The sequence below is a fragment of the Dama dama genome, chromosome 15 (genome assembly GCF_033118175.1).
Source record: "Dama dama isolate Ldn47 chromosome 15, ASM3311817v1, whole genome shotgun sequence".
NCBI lineage: Eukaryota > Metazoa > Chordata > Mammalia > Artiodactyla > Cervidae > Dama > Dama dama.
The window spans coordinates 65,987,413-66,003,622 of record NC_083695.1 but is presented as its reverse complement, the minus strand read 5'-3'; the positions used below and the strand labels follow the sequence as shown (position 1 = coordinate 66,003,622).

At 38.9% G+C, this 16,210-nt stretch overlaps 1 protein-coding gene across 5 annotated transcripts in view; it reads right to left on the bottom strand.

Annotated features, from left to right (window-relative positions):
* R3HCC1L (R3H domain and coiled-coil containing 1 like) overlaps window positions 1-16,210 on the bottom strand; it is a 65,460-nt gene that overhangs the window by 35,846 nt on the left and 13,404 nt on the right. The gene's annotated exons all lie outside the window — the stretch shown is intronic.

Genomic DNA, 16,210 nt, shown 5'->3' with positions numbered 1-16,210 from the left:
TGATTTAAGATGCATTATTTTCTCAGTCAGATGACAGCCTGATAGTCTCCTACATGTCCTTCACATCTCACCTAAAAGGTTAACTCCTTTAAAATTACATCACTAACTCCTTGATATGCTACATATCATAAGTTCTCACTATGATACAAACACTCTCATTTAAACAGTTACCACATCGCTTTAGAGTTACGTATCTGCATGTCTGGCTCTCCTCTAGACAGTAATCAAGTTCCTTCAGTGTAGGTTAGTGTCTTTTTGTTCATAGCACTGTATCTGGCACCAAATGAATACTACCTGTTATATCATGGCAAGTGAAACTTCTCAATACGCGATGTTCTCCCAACCCCTAGGTGAGACTTAGGGCCCCAATCACTTTACAAACATTTACTCAACATGTAGTTATGTGCTAAGTCCCATCTTAGACACTGGGAGCACAGCAATAAACAAAACGAAGTCTGGCCTCAAGGAGCTTATACTGTAATGGTAGAGACAAAAAATAAACATTTAAATATATATTTGACAGTGGTAAATGTGATGGAAGAGGGACAGGAATACAGAGTGATGCGGGTGTGGCTATTTTAGAAGGCAAGACCATATAGTAAAGTGGGGAAGAACACTTTGAGGATTTAATACCTTAGCTGATACTTGAGTTGAGTTACAGAGTTGCAAAAATTACCTAGAAAAGAGAATTCCAGGAAAAAAAGAAAAGCAAGTGCAAAAGCTATGAGGCAGGCCAAACTTGAAAAACAGGAATAACAGGAAACAAGTGCCGTAACAGCAGAGTAAAAGGAGGCACAGAAGTCAGTAAGACATCTCAGGGCCAGAACAGAGAGAGACCTGCAGGCGAAGACAAGGTGTTTAGATTTTACTTGGACAGTGTTGGGAAATCACGGGAAGGTGTCAGCAAGAGAATGACATGATCTGACTTACCTTTGCTAAAGATTATCCTAGCAAAAATGTGAGGAACTGACAATAAGAGATAGGAATTGAGGAAGAAAACCTCTACGTCTAAAAATAGACATGCAGCATATCTAGGTTACTAACAGAGGAGGTCACAAGAAAAGGTTATTAATGATACATTCTCAAGGCAAAGCCAACAAAAACCTGATGATATGGCTGTATGGGATGTGATGGGAAGAGAGGAGCCACTTAAGAGTTTTGGTCTGATCAACCTGGATGATGACAGTTAAATTTACTAAAATAGGAAGGAAATAAGAAAAAAGGAATCAAGAGCTGTGATTTGGATACTTTAACTGTGAATGCCTGCTGGACACTGTATAGCTATTAAGGAAGCAACTGGAAATATAAGTCTGAAGCTCAGAGGAAGCATAAGAATTGAAGATAAAAATTTGGAAATCATCACCATAAAGATTCAAGCAAAGAACAGGAATAAGACTACTCAGGGAGTGACAAGAGTACATAGGAGGCCAGGGGAATTGAACCATGGGAACCTACAACTTTAGAGGTCAGGAAGAAGAGATGCAGCCAAGCATAGGACGTGGAGGAAAAAAACAGAAGCATGCAATTCTTTAAAAGGCAAGAGGAATCATTTGCATTAAATGTTGAAAAGTCAAGTAGTAAGAACTGAGAATTTTCCACTGGATTTGGCAGGATAGAGGTTGCTGGTGACATTGGAATATCTCTCCACCTCAGTGGAGGTGGAGAGATAAATACCTAACTGGAATGAGGTGAGGAAGAATGACCCAATAGGAAAGGAGAAACAAATGATACAAATAGGGAATAGGGAGTTTAATGTAATAAAGGCATATTTATAATAGTTTTTAAATCCTCTAACAAAAAAGTTAGCAATCATAAGATTAGAAATTCTATCAATATCTGCTTTGTTATACTATTAAAAACATAAGGGGAGTATTAAGCAGCACATGATATTCTGAATTGCTCATATATTTACCTCAGGATAGATAAGGTATCTTGAGCCTCACTATTTCATATATAAATTCAACTTACATAATCAAAATCTTTTTTTAGTTATTTTTGCCTTAGAAAGGTTTAGGATTCATTAAAGCCTATGCCAGTTCTTCAGTCATTTCAATTTAATTTAAATAAATGAATTCTACTTCTTTAGCAACGGCCAGTATATACATACATACATTTTCGGAGTTATTTCATAATCTTGTGAATGTAGCAGTAAATAATCATTTACAAACCTTTAATGAAGCATTGCTTTTGTAGTTGTTTTAGTCGCTAAGTCACGTCCGACTCTTCTGTGACCCCATGGACTGTATGTAGCCTGCCAGGCCTCTCTGTCCATGGGGATTTTCCAGGCAAGAAAACTGGAGTGGGTTGCCATTTTCTACTTCAGGGGATCTTCCCAACCCAGGCATCAAACCTGTATCTCCTGCATTGGCAGACAGATTCCTTATCCCTGCATCACTAGGGAAGCCCCATTAAGTGTAAAGCTAACCAAAAAAGTAATTTTTTCCCTTAACACAAAAGCATTATGCAATAAATCTAAAAAGTGTTTTCTAAAAATCTGTGTTCTCACCTTACAGAAATAAGCACTCTAAATATCACTTGAATGACTGAAAAACCATTCCAAAACAGCATATTCAATGTCAGAAATTTTCACAGCAGGGATAGAAAACATACTCTGTTTCAACTGATTTGGAATTTTGCTTGTGGAGCAAAAGAAAAAGTAAAACATGAGTAAAAAAATTAGATTATATCACCTGGCCAGAAGTCCTTAGTAAAATAATAAAATAAGGGATATACCTAATCTTTCCTCACTTTCAAGTTCCTACACTTCCAGTGTCAAGTACATTTTCACAAACAAGAAACCAAGAAATGTCCTCCCTCTGCTAACAAGCTTCATTTAAAAAAACAAAAAAACAAAAAACCTTGATCCAAACACAACAAAGAGGCACTTGCTCATAATACAATAACATGAAAATTTTTACTTGGACAGCAAAGAAATGGTTTCGTACTTTAAAAACTATGAAGTCTGTTAATGAACCACAACTGATTCTACTGTAATTTTCTTAATGCACCCTTCCATAAACGCACTTGCACTAGTTAATACAGTGACATATTTCATACCTGAAAACAAATTTCTGCATTCACTTGGAGGTTTATTCTTACTTCTATTCAAATCAGGTTTACAAAATGTATGCTGTGATTTAAATTAACATAATAAAGACAATAATTTGTGACATTAGTGAATCAAGGCCTGCTCTTTAACATACCTGAACTGAAGAGGAAAAAAAGGTTTTAAACCAGGTAGACACTCATTTAGAGGACCTTACTCAGAAGGTAAACAGATTCATTAACAGGAAGCAAATGAGGAGTCAAACAGCTCTATTCAAACGGCTGAACTGGCCACTTGTTGAGTGATACATCTTTTCGTTGTGAAAGAATGTGGATTCTTTATTGGATTTTTATTGTTCCAAAAAAAAATTTTTTTACAGGATTTTTATTGTTCTTGTCTCTTCCCCACCTGTCACTTCTTGCCATTCCAAGCATTTTTATTTCTTTGAGTCTAATGGATACTGTAAATTTCAGCATGCTCAAATTATGTATGGAATAAAAGTAAAAAGGCTTGTAAGTAAGGATCTGAGATGCTTCTTATTTGAGCAAAGTTTATGAACTTTAATATATGAACTTTATGATACCTATTTTGGCCACTTATCAGATCTTATGTAGCTTACTTGATGATGTTCAAAATAGTGACATCCTCATCAAAAGCCTCCCAACAACGCTACAATGTGAAATCGTTACCAGTCAAATTCTACAGATGAGAAAATGAGGCACAGGATGTTAAACAATATGTCGAAGGCCAAGGATCTAGAAAGTGCCAGATTCTAATCTAGATAATATAGCTCCAGTGTTTGTGCTCTTAACTGCCTTATGGCAAAATGAACATACCAGTGTTAAATGCCCTCCATTTTAATATCTTACAATCCTCTGGGGAAGAAAAATATTAGGAATAACTACATCCATTAGTTGATGTCTTAGAAATTGCAGGCCTTAACCATCCTCCTTTCTTTTCAAAAGCTGCTCCAAAAGACATAATGGAGCCCTGGAAATGAAAAGCCAGAGGAACACCAGTGGGTCAACAAACCTGACCAGGAAGCTTTCAGAAGTCTAACTGGTCTAACCGTGTCTAGGATGACCCTATGCTTGTCCTATAGTGAATCCAAACCCAAGAGAGTCCATTGCCATTTGAAGACCTACTTGCCAAGGATGGTTTCAGACTGTTCCTTCTGAGACGCAGCCCTAAAGGATATCTGAACGCCTGCTGCATGTTATACATTTCAATGAATATTTTTTTAGAAAAGTTAGGTATTTTCAACTCCTGCTGCCATTTCAAACTGTTAGTTTGTCTGATTCCAATTATACCTTGAGTTCTTCGAAAGTAAGAAACAGCTTATCATTTTTAAATCCTCAATGCACAACACCATAACTGGCACATGGATGGCATTCAGTAAATGTCTGATAAAAAATCAGAATTAAAAACCAATGTTCCTAACATGAAGTACTATGAATTCAGATATCTCTGCTTAACTTGAGACTGTGAATAGATGAAAAGCATGTGTATTCTTGGTCAAAATTAAGAATTCTTTACCAATGTGTTTTTTAATTAAATTCATTCGCTATTTTCCTACTAACATAGACTCTTCTTAACTTGTATATATGACACGTGATATAAATATATTTACAGAAAGAGGCGTTATGTGCAAACTAATGGTGAGAGCAAAATCAAACTACATCCAGATTAAAGGCCTGTCCCCTGTACCTGGCTCATTCTTAAAAACCACAATGTCCTTCCACCATTAAAGAAATGATGCTCTATGTTTTTAAGTATTATCTATTTTTACAGGTAGATATATACACAAACACACACACACACATCCCAATCACAAGAAACACTGAAAAGCACTAAGACTATGAGTATTTCTGAGATTATAAAAATCTTATTATATGTTGGATTTTAAAAACCACTGAGCAGTATCTGTCCTGCACTAAAGAAGGCAATGAGTGGAAAGCACTGTGCTAAGTGCTCATATCCAAACTATCTCATTCAACACCCCTTGAGGTATAGTTATTATTACCATTTCACAGATAAGGTCTAGGTCACACAGCTAGCTGCTAAGTAGAGGAGCCGTAACTGAAGCCAAGTTTTGACTGCTTACAACTGTCTCCCATTGTACATCCTAAACAAAACAACTCTGAATTTTCTGAATCATAGATGCCTAACTTTAATATTGTGCTAACATGCCATGTTTATTGTTAACTTCATCACTTCAAGAAGTAAAATTACCAACATGACTCCATACATATCTGCCCACCTAACCCCTGAAATCTCAAATCATAGTGTGGGCTGTTTACCACTAACTTTCCCTTTTCTAGAAATCAGACTTCGCCCTCCCCTAATACCAGGAAAACCCTGTTGGCACCCACCACTCTGTTCTGTATAAAACTTGCTACAGCTATTAGGGGTGGTGGTTACTACCTTAGGTAACTCTGGAGTCTTAAAAGACTTGAATTCTCTAACACAAAAGTTCCAAAATATCCACCACACTAAATGCTGAGTAAAAACATCTGGGAAAAACAAGGAAATTATGTGATTAAATATAGCAAGTTTCTCTCTACAAGGACCAGCTCTTTGAGAAGATCAATTGTATGCTATTTTTGTTTCAAAAGAAACAAAAGAAAGCCAGTTTGCAGATTTTATTTGTTTATATACCAACAGGCTAAACATCAAAATTGAAGGTATCAAACTTTGCTTCCTGAGATCTGCTGCTATACCACATTCATCTTCATACTTCCAGAGTTAAATACAATGTCTGACCCATGGAAAACACTGAAATATCGAACTAAATTTTACTTTCAAAGACTAAAAAGTAGGACATTGTAAGAAATAGAAACTTGAAGTGGTCCATTTTCAAGGCAAAGTAAGTAGCTCTGACTGGAAAAACTACTAGCAGTTGAACTTGCAAACATGACAAAGTTGAGGCCTGAACTCTTCAGATAAAGTTGGGGTTGGGGAACGGAGGTTAGACTGGGTCCTAAAGAGATAGGACTCCACCCATTACCTGTGTCCCAGCTCTAAACATGCCTACAGACTAGTGGACGTGACATAGTTCATGAACCTGAAGGTTGGGAGATGTTGGGGGAAGGGATAAACTAACAAGAAAGTCTTTGTTGAAAAATGCGGATGTAAGTTGGGACGGGAGAAAGGATAGCCTAATAAGGAAATAACGAAAACTTAGGTGCCGTCCAGAAAGATTGTACATCTCACAACACTGGGCCAATGAGGAACAGGGGGAAGGGACCTGCATGTTAGGGACCACACTGTGTTTGCCTGCCCACCAGACACCAGATCTTGCAAGACTGTCATTAAAAGCCTCGCTTTCCTTGTGCTTTGTCTCTGTCCATCCCTTGGTTTTGGGCTGGTGAGTGTGATTCTCACAGAAACGGAACCCTAGAGTTCTATCCCAAACCTCTCAAGATTATATTAGTGCCATGAAATGTTATCTAACTTCTCATATGTCTTCAGATTCTCCCTGGATAAACTACAAATATTGAAAAGAAAACCACCTTCTCTACTCTTTAAAGCTCGCAGAGCAATTACCAGTGTTCAGGACATGCACAGTAGGTAGGCAGGATTTCCATCAGATTTCTCAAAAAGTAACAGAAAGGCACCTTATATATACTTCTCTGCCCCATGAAAAAACATACTAGTTACTCTTCTTACTAGGAAGATTTATTTTTCATCATCTTTGGCACAAATTCTAGAATGCTATCTGCCAGGTCCCATGCCCCAGTAAATATGCATCCACAAGCAATTATGGAGATAGATAGCTTATGGGGAGGGGGCACTCTCTGGTCAGGTCCCAGTGCTGGCCTGTGGTTAGGGGGAAGGGTAAGTGGGGGGAGGGTGTGGCCCTGTGATAAATCACTGCCCACTCTGCTTACGGGTATTTATCACAGCCCGCTGTCAGGTAAATCACTGGAAAAACACCTCTTCAGTAATTAATGTGAAGTGACGGATGGACAGCCCCTGGGCCCATTAATCAGGAACATCAGCAGCCTACTGAGATTATGAATGTCAGGATGCATAAACTGCCAGTGGATCAATAGGCCCAGGAATTCATCCAAGGCTCTCATTTCCGAGGCATCTCTGGTACATTAGGCTCCCTTGACCCTTCCCCCAATCTAAAATGAAGAGCTAAGGCTTCAGAACAAAGAACAGGAGCAGAGGTCTGAAGTGACCACTGCAAGAAAACAGTCAGGAAACCTGGCCACGGCTAGGGAAGCACCAGGACAGGGTGAGCACAGAGCCATACTGAACAAGAGGCTCTCAGAAGGCTTGGTGCCCTGGAAAAGCAGGAGAACCAGGAAGACAACAGGTAACATTCAATACTCAGAGCCTGATTATCCACTTTAGGGGCAGTCCACCTGCTTGCTTCTTATCTTTGACCCATTTTCCTGCCCACATTTACTTTCCTTCCACGTTGGCACCACTATACAGAGTAGAGAGAAATTAGCAATTTCTGCTCTATAACAACCTAGGTAAAAAATGCCAATTTTAGAGAAAAAAGAATCTAGATAAAATAAAATCACTGAATTATCCTTGAATTTAATTTAGCCTCATCCCTCATTGCCATGACAAACAGGGAATTGCCAGCAGAAGTTCCCACAGTGTTTACAATTGAGAAAAAGGTGGTCTTCCTGATTCATTGGCATTTACAAAGCCTTCTGCCAATATACAATATGGGTTAAAGACTAAGCTGTGTGGTCAGATTCTAGAGTAATTAAATCAGCCCTTAATTCTATTTCTTCTCCAAGTCAAACAAAAAATTCTCATCAAAAGAGTCTGCTCACCTTGTAAAACAGTACTGGACCTGAAAGAGAATTACTGTTTGCTCATCACCCGAGGTTTAGTCGAATTATGTACAGGAGATTCGGCCGGGCTTCAGCCTCGTACTGAACACATTCTGGGCTGGCAGTGACGGGAATGAGACGGCCGCCCTGCCGCCACATCCCGCCAAGCCCCAGTGCTGGGCTTTGTGGTCAGGCTAAGGCCAGGGCTGCAATCGTTGGTTAGAAAGTGTCTCAGAGTTACAGCTGCCTGTTCCGCTAAATCTCATTTCATCCTACTGACGGATGGATGGACAGATGGCTGCTTGGTGAAAGCAGCATTATCAGGCAGCTTCTATGGAGCCTCTGAATGATGGATAGCCCTCCTTCTACTTTCTCCAAACCACCATCGATCCAAGCCATATTTCAGCGGTCAGAAGCCCAGTAATATTAAGACACACAATCAGGTTAAGTTACTTGCAGTGTAAACCTCTAGAACAGAAATTCTAACACCTTTGCTTTGCTGTCAGGAACCAGGCTGAAAATGTTACAGTCCATTCTTTCTAGCTGCTAACCCAATGAATTCCAACAGCGCAAAGCCCAAAGGGAACAGCTGGGCTCTGTTCCTAGGAGCACTTGAAAAGCTAGCTTGCCTGCCAAATTTTTTACTAGCCAGTTCTGTGAAATGAACTCTGCAGTTATAGTGAGCAAATCTGTGGATATGTGTATCCAGTGGAATGTGAAACTATTAGAAGCATGTAAACTATATAGAGTTTGTCAGTGATACCCTCACTAGACTTAAGTGTGAGCACCTTAGATATGCCAAGAAGATATGACCAACATCAAGGAAGGTGATTAAAACCAGGATAGACTGAAACTTTGTATTTGCATGTAATCCTAAAATGCTGTTTCTATATGGTTTTCCTGGCTGGCTTCTACTCTCCTGTATACATTTCAAATCATAAGTACTAATCCTTGCCTGTTTTCACAAGCACACTTCTGCATCCACTTGTCTGTCACCTTCTAGACACTCATCTCTGCTTGTTTATTTGGATTACGTGCCCCCTTTGTTACTTCCATGTTATCTTGTGCTCTCAGACTCATACAACTGGACTCTATCAAAATTATTTCCACTTGTGTGATTAAAGAAATGGACTCTGAATCCAGCTTTATAATACAGATTCCTAGACCCCACATGCCCTCTCTTCTAAGCTCACATGTTCCCAGATGACTTCCCTAAATGCTTTACTATCAACTATACCCCAAATCAGCTTGGCCTGGCTCCTGGTCCTAACTCTTCTGACTGACTCGCTGCTACTGTGAGCCAATGCTCAGAGAACTTGTTTGTATTTGTTTCGGGGGTTAGAAAAATATCTCAGTGGAAAGGCAACTGTCATTCCTCTTGCCATAATTGTAGTTTACTTTAAAATTTTAATATTTATGCCTTAACAACACCTACAATTCTATTTCGAGCAAAAAACAGGAAAAATTCTGTGCTATTTTTATAATAATTAATGTCTTATCACGAATAGCACTGTCCTTCACAAGGGACTTCTCTGGTGGCTCAGATGGTGTCTGCCTACAATGCGGAAGACCAGGGTTCGATCCCTGGGTCAGGAAGGTCCCCTGGACAAGAAAATGGCAACCCACTCCAGTACTCTTGCCTTGAAAATCCCATGGGTGGAGGAGCCTGGTAGGCTACAGTCCATGGGGTTGCAAAGAGTTAGACAAGACTGAGCAACTTCACTTTCACTTTCTTTCACATAAACATTGAAGAATTTTTACATAATTTTAGAATTACATTATTGAAAGAGATTATATAGGTCAGAATTCAACATCTTAATTTTTCAAATAAAGAAACTGAGGATCTGAGGTTGCAATGTGCCTGGTTAGATAGATACTAAGCAGTAAAGCAAGGCTGAAACCTAGATTTCAATTAAAAGTATTGTGCTTATTATACTTCTCAGACATTCCACTTTCATTCTTGGGATTTCAGAAGGAATGAGAGAAATGAGGACTGACTCATTTGTATGTGTGCCTGTATGTTTGGGGAGGAAGGAAGCCACAAGTAATTTAACTTTAGCCACTAATACTATTGTGCTCCCCATCAAAGTTGCCAATGGGTCATCTTAGAGACGCTATCTTAGATGCTATCTTAGAGAACAAAATTTGATGAATCCCTGACAACAAGAAACCTCTATCCTTCTCTTCTCCCTTCTTTATCTAGAAGTTTGAAAAGAAAAGAGCAGAAAGATGTCTAATGCAAGTAGAATCAGAAAAGTCAGAGGCTCCATAACTTAAATTAAATGGACAGAGGAGCAATGTGTCCTCTTCATTTCCAAGGACACCACATTCTGGTCAAATACAAAGCACTAGCTAACTGATTGGACTCCACCCTCTGGTGGTCAAAATGTGTCACTGTTGCATTTCCTGATTGTCAAGTTACCTCCGTACAAATCTTACAGCCTTACAGATAGCTGAAAAAGACCTTGGAAAATCATGTCGTACAAACTCATTTTTAAAATAAGGAAACTGAGGAATTTACTTAAGACTTGGGACTATTTGAGTGGTAACTGAGACAAGAACCCCAGATCTCCCATCAACTAAACAGTTAGTTAAGCTAACCATCATACCTGCCTTTAACCAATTTTCTACCCAGTATATATATGCACGATATACTAGCTGAGTAAAGTTTAATCAGGAAGTTAATTGTGCTGCAAAAATAATCACATAATATACATCAAAACCAAATAATATTATTCACACTAATGCCTATCTCCATTAGTGTAAATGATCAGGATGACTTTTCCATCCCATTCCCACAAAAACATCCTCATACATTAGATGAGAATTCTGCTACAACTATTCTTACGACCAGACAAAACATTTCTCCTAGGAATTAAAAATAAGGTACCTCTTAAGAAAAAATTATCAGTACTAGGTGAATAATAAAGACTAAGGAATGACAGTGCTTTAAACTCTTTCTTTTTTATTTCTATATATTCCCTAAGTTCATAGAAAAGCTGTTTTATTTGCATTAACCAAATACATTTTAGAATAATCAATTTTTTTACAAGGCAATCTCAAGTCAATACAAAGATCCTTTCCTTTTGCTAAAAAGTCTTTTTATAGTGCTTCTATTTGGTTAAGAAAGATCTATTAAGAAATAGATTAAGCCAGGAAACAATGACATATTTTTCAAAATCTGCTGCAATGAACCATGTCTAATTATGTTTTCTGTTCCATTAAGGTTTAGGCCCCACAAGCAAAACTGAAGTAGTGGTAGAGTACTACCAACAGCAGTAGCAGAGGAAGAGAAAGAAAAAAATAAACAGCTAACCATCTGATGAGTGCTCATGATGTGACAGGGACTGTGCTCAATATTTTATGCACCTTATTTTCTAATTTGACTCCAGCTACAGTACTATGAGATAGGTATTATGATCTCAGTTTTACCGATGAGAAATCTGAAGCAACTCAAGGTCACATAGCTGCTAACTGCTGGTTAGGATTTCAATATCCCTGCACTTAACTACTACACTAGACTGCCTGATGATACTCAGCAAGATGGTCTCTCACAGTCATCTATTAATTTCATAAATATTAGCAATTTGCTTAGAATCTGTATAAATGCAAAGCAACCAAAAGATAGTTCAAAGACTGCTGCAGTAAAACAAGGAAATCAACTAGGGTAAGAATGAAAGATTAATGCTTTCATGGCATGACTATTTCCAATAACCTTCCAGACTTAAAACTGCTGACAATAATAATCTACTACTATCTCTGAAACTTCCTCATTCACCTTGCCTCACCCTCAAAGCCATATGGTGAAGAACCGAACCAGGTGTCAGGAGAGGAACTCCCTCTCTTCTATTCCCCATAAGAATAATCTCTATACTTCTTCCTATCTACTCCCACGACCATTTGAAAACATTATCCTTCTCCACCTTTCTCCAGAGGCACATGGGAACATGGGAACAATGAACAGTGAAACTGATGGCACAGTTCCTAGACTACAGGAACCTTCAAAGCAGAATGCAGAGTGCACTTTCAAATTTGAATCTAAGAAGAAACTTGTACAATAAATACCTACTGCAAAGGGCATTTTCAGATGTAATCTTAAACAGAATATAACAGTCAGTATTTTAGTATTAGTCTGCTCCAGACATTTATAGCCTTTGCCTCTGTGCATGCAGCTGAACAAAGATTATAGTCTGCGTAACTGAAGAAATGTTTCATAAAAAAATCTGAGTTATCCAGACAATGAAAGACACAGGAGAGATAATTCCAGCAGGGGTCCTGAGGGCCCCAAAATATGTAAACAAACCATGGCATGAAAAGGTTTTTCTCACAACACAACACAATTCACGTTCCCAACTTATTTTATACTTCACTGGCTACAGCCGCCATGCATCAGCAGCAACTGATTTCACGCTTTAGAGGCTGGGAAGCAGTCCGCAGCTCAGTCCCTTCACACTCCACTGATGTGGTAACTCCATCGTTCACCAACTCAGCTGTTCCGAGTCTAATATTTGCACCTACAACTGACCACCTCAAAAGGCAGTCAGAGCAAAGCTTTAATATAACTGAACAATAGCAATATGTATCAGAAAGGTAGAGCAAGCACTCTGCTTCCTACTCTGTATACCTATCTGGTGGGAGAGAGGAGAGAAGAAAACACCTTCCTAAAATTTCTTCCCCTCACTACACACCTGGAGGTTGGTCTGGGTTTCTACACTTCATTGAAATTAGTTCCTTTCCTGGGTCTATCCTGGGTTGCACTGATATCCTACAGTGCAATTGAGAATAAAAGAGTTGGAACGAATAAGGCTTTCAGGGCTGTGCCTTAAATCTGACATGCAATAAGCTTGATTGTTTTTCCCATTTGAAAGTCACTCAGTCATGTCTGACTCTTTGTGACCCCATGGACTGTAGCCCTCCAGGATCCTCTATCCATGGAGTTCTCCAGGCAAGAATACTGGAGTGGGTTGCCATTCCCTTCTCCAGGAGATCCTCCTGACTCAGGGATTGAACCCAGGTCTGTTGCATTGCAGGCGGATTCTTTACCATCTGAGCCACCACAGAAGCCTAGGGTTCACAAACTAAAGCTAATAAACCACTGAGTAAGTTTTGAAAGCAGAGGCTAATAGGCTTAAACTGTGTCTTATACGTATTGTCTCATTTGACCCCAAGTACATACCAAGAGGTAGTTGTTATTATCTCAATTTTACAGATGAGAAATCTGAAACTAAAGTTACTTAAGATCACACAGCTTCCAAGTGTTGGTTAGGATTCTGAAGTCCCTACACTTAACTACTACAGTAGACTGGAATACATGCCTTCTAAAAAAATGGGGTAAACAAAGCATAGTATAGTTTTAAAAAAGGCAAAAATACCAAAATGCAATAATAACCAAAGAGAATAATTGTAAAGGTATGTTAGAGATATAGTTACAACTCATCTCCTTCCTCCTTGTAGCTGTACTAACAAGTGTGAAGACCAAATGTGGCTGATCAGAAACTGAGACACCAAAAGAAGCAAGCTTCACTTTAAAGCAGGCAAAGAAAAAAACAGATAATTAATAAATAAAACACTCTCTTAGATGCAGACTGAAAGTTTACTAATTAGAGTTTCAAGAACAGCAAACAATTACCTTGGAATACAGAAACATCTTCAGAGAACTGCTCCTTTAAGGATCAGGAAACCTGTCCAGAGTGTTACAAAAGGCTTTCAAAGTAGAATAATCTACTGAACAAACATGGCTCGGGTACTAAACTGTATTTTAATCTAATATTTTTATGATACAAAAAGCAAGACAAATGTTAAAGGTCAGTAATAGCTAACAATAGGTAATGGCATTCTCTTGTAGCCTAACATTTTTTAAGTGCACATATTGTACTGAGATTTATGCTGGGACAGTGGAAACTGTAAAGTTGGACCATAGTTAAGGACACAGTTTGAACCATATGAAAAACATAGCCTCCTCTTTAAGCTGTCTCTACCTAATTGGGAAAGTAAGAAATTTTTTTAAAAAGATGTTTTAAGGTAATATAAAATTGCCAAATAAAAAGTTGTAAATGATAAAAATTCAGAGAAGAGAGCTATCACTTAGGGCCTGGAACAGTTGAAGAAGATATCATAAAAGGGGAATTGAAAGCTAGTATGTAGACTGGGGACTGAAGGGAGATATTCCAAGTAGAAGGAATGGTCTGAACAATCTGAAGAGGCAGTAATTCAAAAAACCTTATTTTGGAGACAGCTACAGAAACTACTAGAGCCAAAGGGTTAATATAGCAAAGTGTGGAATATTCTGCCAGAAAGAATATTCTGTTTTCAGCCTGGAGGGCCTTCAACACTAGGTTCAGTCATTCAATACCATAAGCAATGGAGAGTCAAGTCTAGACCCTACAGGCAACTGCTGAGAAGTTATACTATTACTGTTGTGTCGAGGTCTCCAAACCTTCCCTTACACCATCTGTTCTTTCATTTACCCTGGCTTTTTTTAAAAAATTATTATTATTATGTACCATCAGGTAAAGGTGTTACGATAGCACACAGTCTTAATACTGACATCGCTCAACATCACACTTGCTTAACCCAATGGTATCAACGAGCAAGCAGTAACATTTAACCAAAACCCAGAAACAGGATCAACATGAGGAACGGGCTCCGTATCAATGTGCCCCAAGTCTAACCCCATACTCATAAACAGACATTACATCTAGGGGAGCAATCAAATACACTTACTTTGTATAACCATTCTCATGATCAGAGAAAGAACTGAACCAAAGTTTGCCCCACGTCAAGTTCCACTCCACAGTCCAAATATCCAGAAACTTGTGCCTTGCTACCTGGTGAAGATTCCTATAGTTGGCCAACTGTTTCTGAAACAAATAGCTGATGATACCTTAGAATGTTGTTGTTTAGTTGCTGAGTCATGTCCAACTCTTCTGCAACCTCATGGGCTGTAGCCTACCAGGCTCCTCTGTCCATGGGATTCCCCAGGCAAGAATACAGGAATGGGTTGCCATTTCTTTCTCCAGGGAATCTTCCCAATCCAGGGATCGAACTCATGTCTCCTGCACTGCAGGTGAATTCTTTACCACTGAGCCACCAGTGGTATCTAATAAATTAACAAATATCAGGATATACATTTTTCTGAGATAAGAGCCCAATCATTTTGGATCTAGATATGGTAACTGGCCTTACTACCTTACTACCATTGCAACAGTCTCTAGAAAAGGTAAGACCCATCCCCATTCCTTTGACTTTTACAGTTTCATTTCCTAGCATCAAGTGATATTTCTAGTCTCTTCAAAACTTTTCAATCTATCCAACTCCTACTTTTATCAATAGAACATCTAACCTTACAGTTCTGAAGACAGAATGAAACCATAACACCTTGAAAGGAAAAGTGAAACACATTTGTACCCCACTGAAACCAATTCCAGCTGTTCATTTCAGTGGTATCAGCAGAGCTAACAAGGAGAATAGCTACCGTTTGAGTTGCCCACAGAACCTGAGCTGCTCTGCTCTTCTCTCATTTCTCCCCCTCCCCATCGCCTCTGTAACTTACACACAACTGCCTCACTCCGCTGTCCATCCTCCCAAAATGCTACCCAACAATTCACTGGCTGTCACAGATTGTCAGCACTGTGTTTGGGGACTTGAGAAGTGCCCCTGTGGGACAGCGCAGTGTTAGTACAGCATTTTCCCGGACACAGTGTCACTCTTTATAGCCAGTTGCAAATTAGTTTCTTCTTAAAAAAAAAAATAATACTCCTAATAAGACAGGTACAAGGAGATTTTAAATAACCAAGATTAAAACTCACTTGGTTTGCTCTGAGATGTGGCCCTTTCAGAGTCAAGCACAATGAAATCCCATGTCTCTCTCGACTGACATGAGCCGTGCACATCATCTACGAACACCTGAAGTCAGCTTTGTGATGTTAGCAGAAGCTGAGAGGCTACCAAAAAGACATATCAAAGGAGAATCTTCCTTCCTCTTTTTTCTGTGCCAGTGGCTCCTCATTCTTAAATTTTACTTGATAGTACTCTGTTTTGAGCTCAGTTCTCAACATCAACATTTACTTCTATGTCTTGCTGTGCAAACCCATTTAAAAGGAAATTCTGCAAATCACCAGTATCATTTCTTTATAGCTTTCATCCAATTCTTTGCATGTGCTTCAGCAGCACACAAGGACAATTATCTCCCGACAGTGCTATGACTGACCCTCTGAAAAAGCCCTCATCCTATGTATCCGTTTCCTGGTTGCCAATGGCTACGCATGAGTGTCAGAAGCTGGAACTGACTAAAAAGAGTATCACAGGATGTGGGGAAGAGAAACCTCTCACAAAACAGCAGGTCATTGCAACTTAAGTCTTCTTG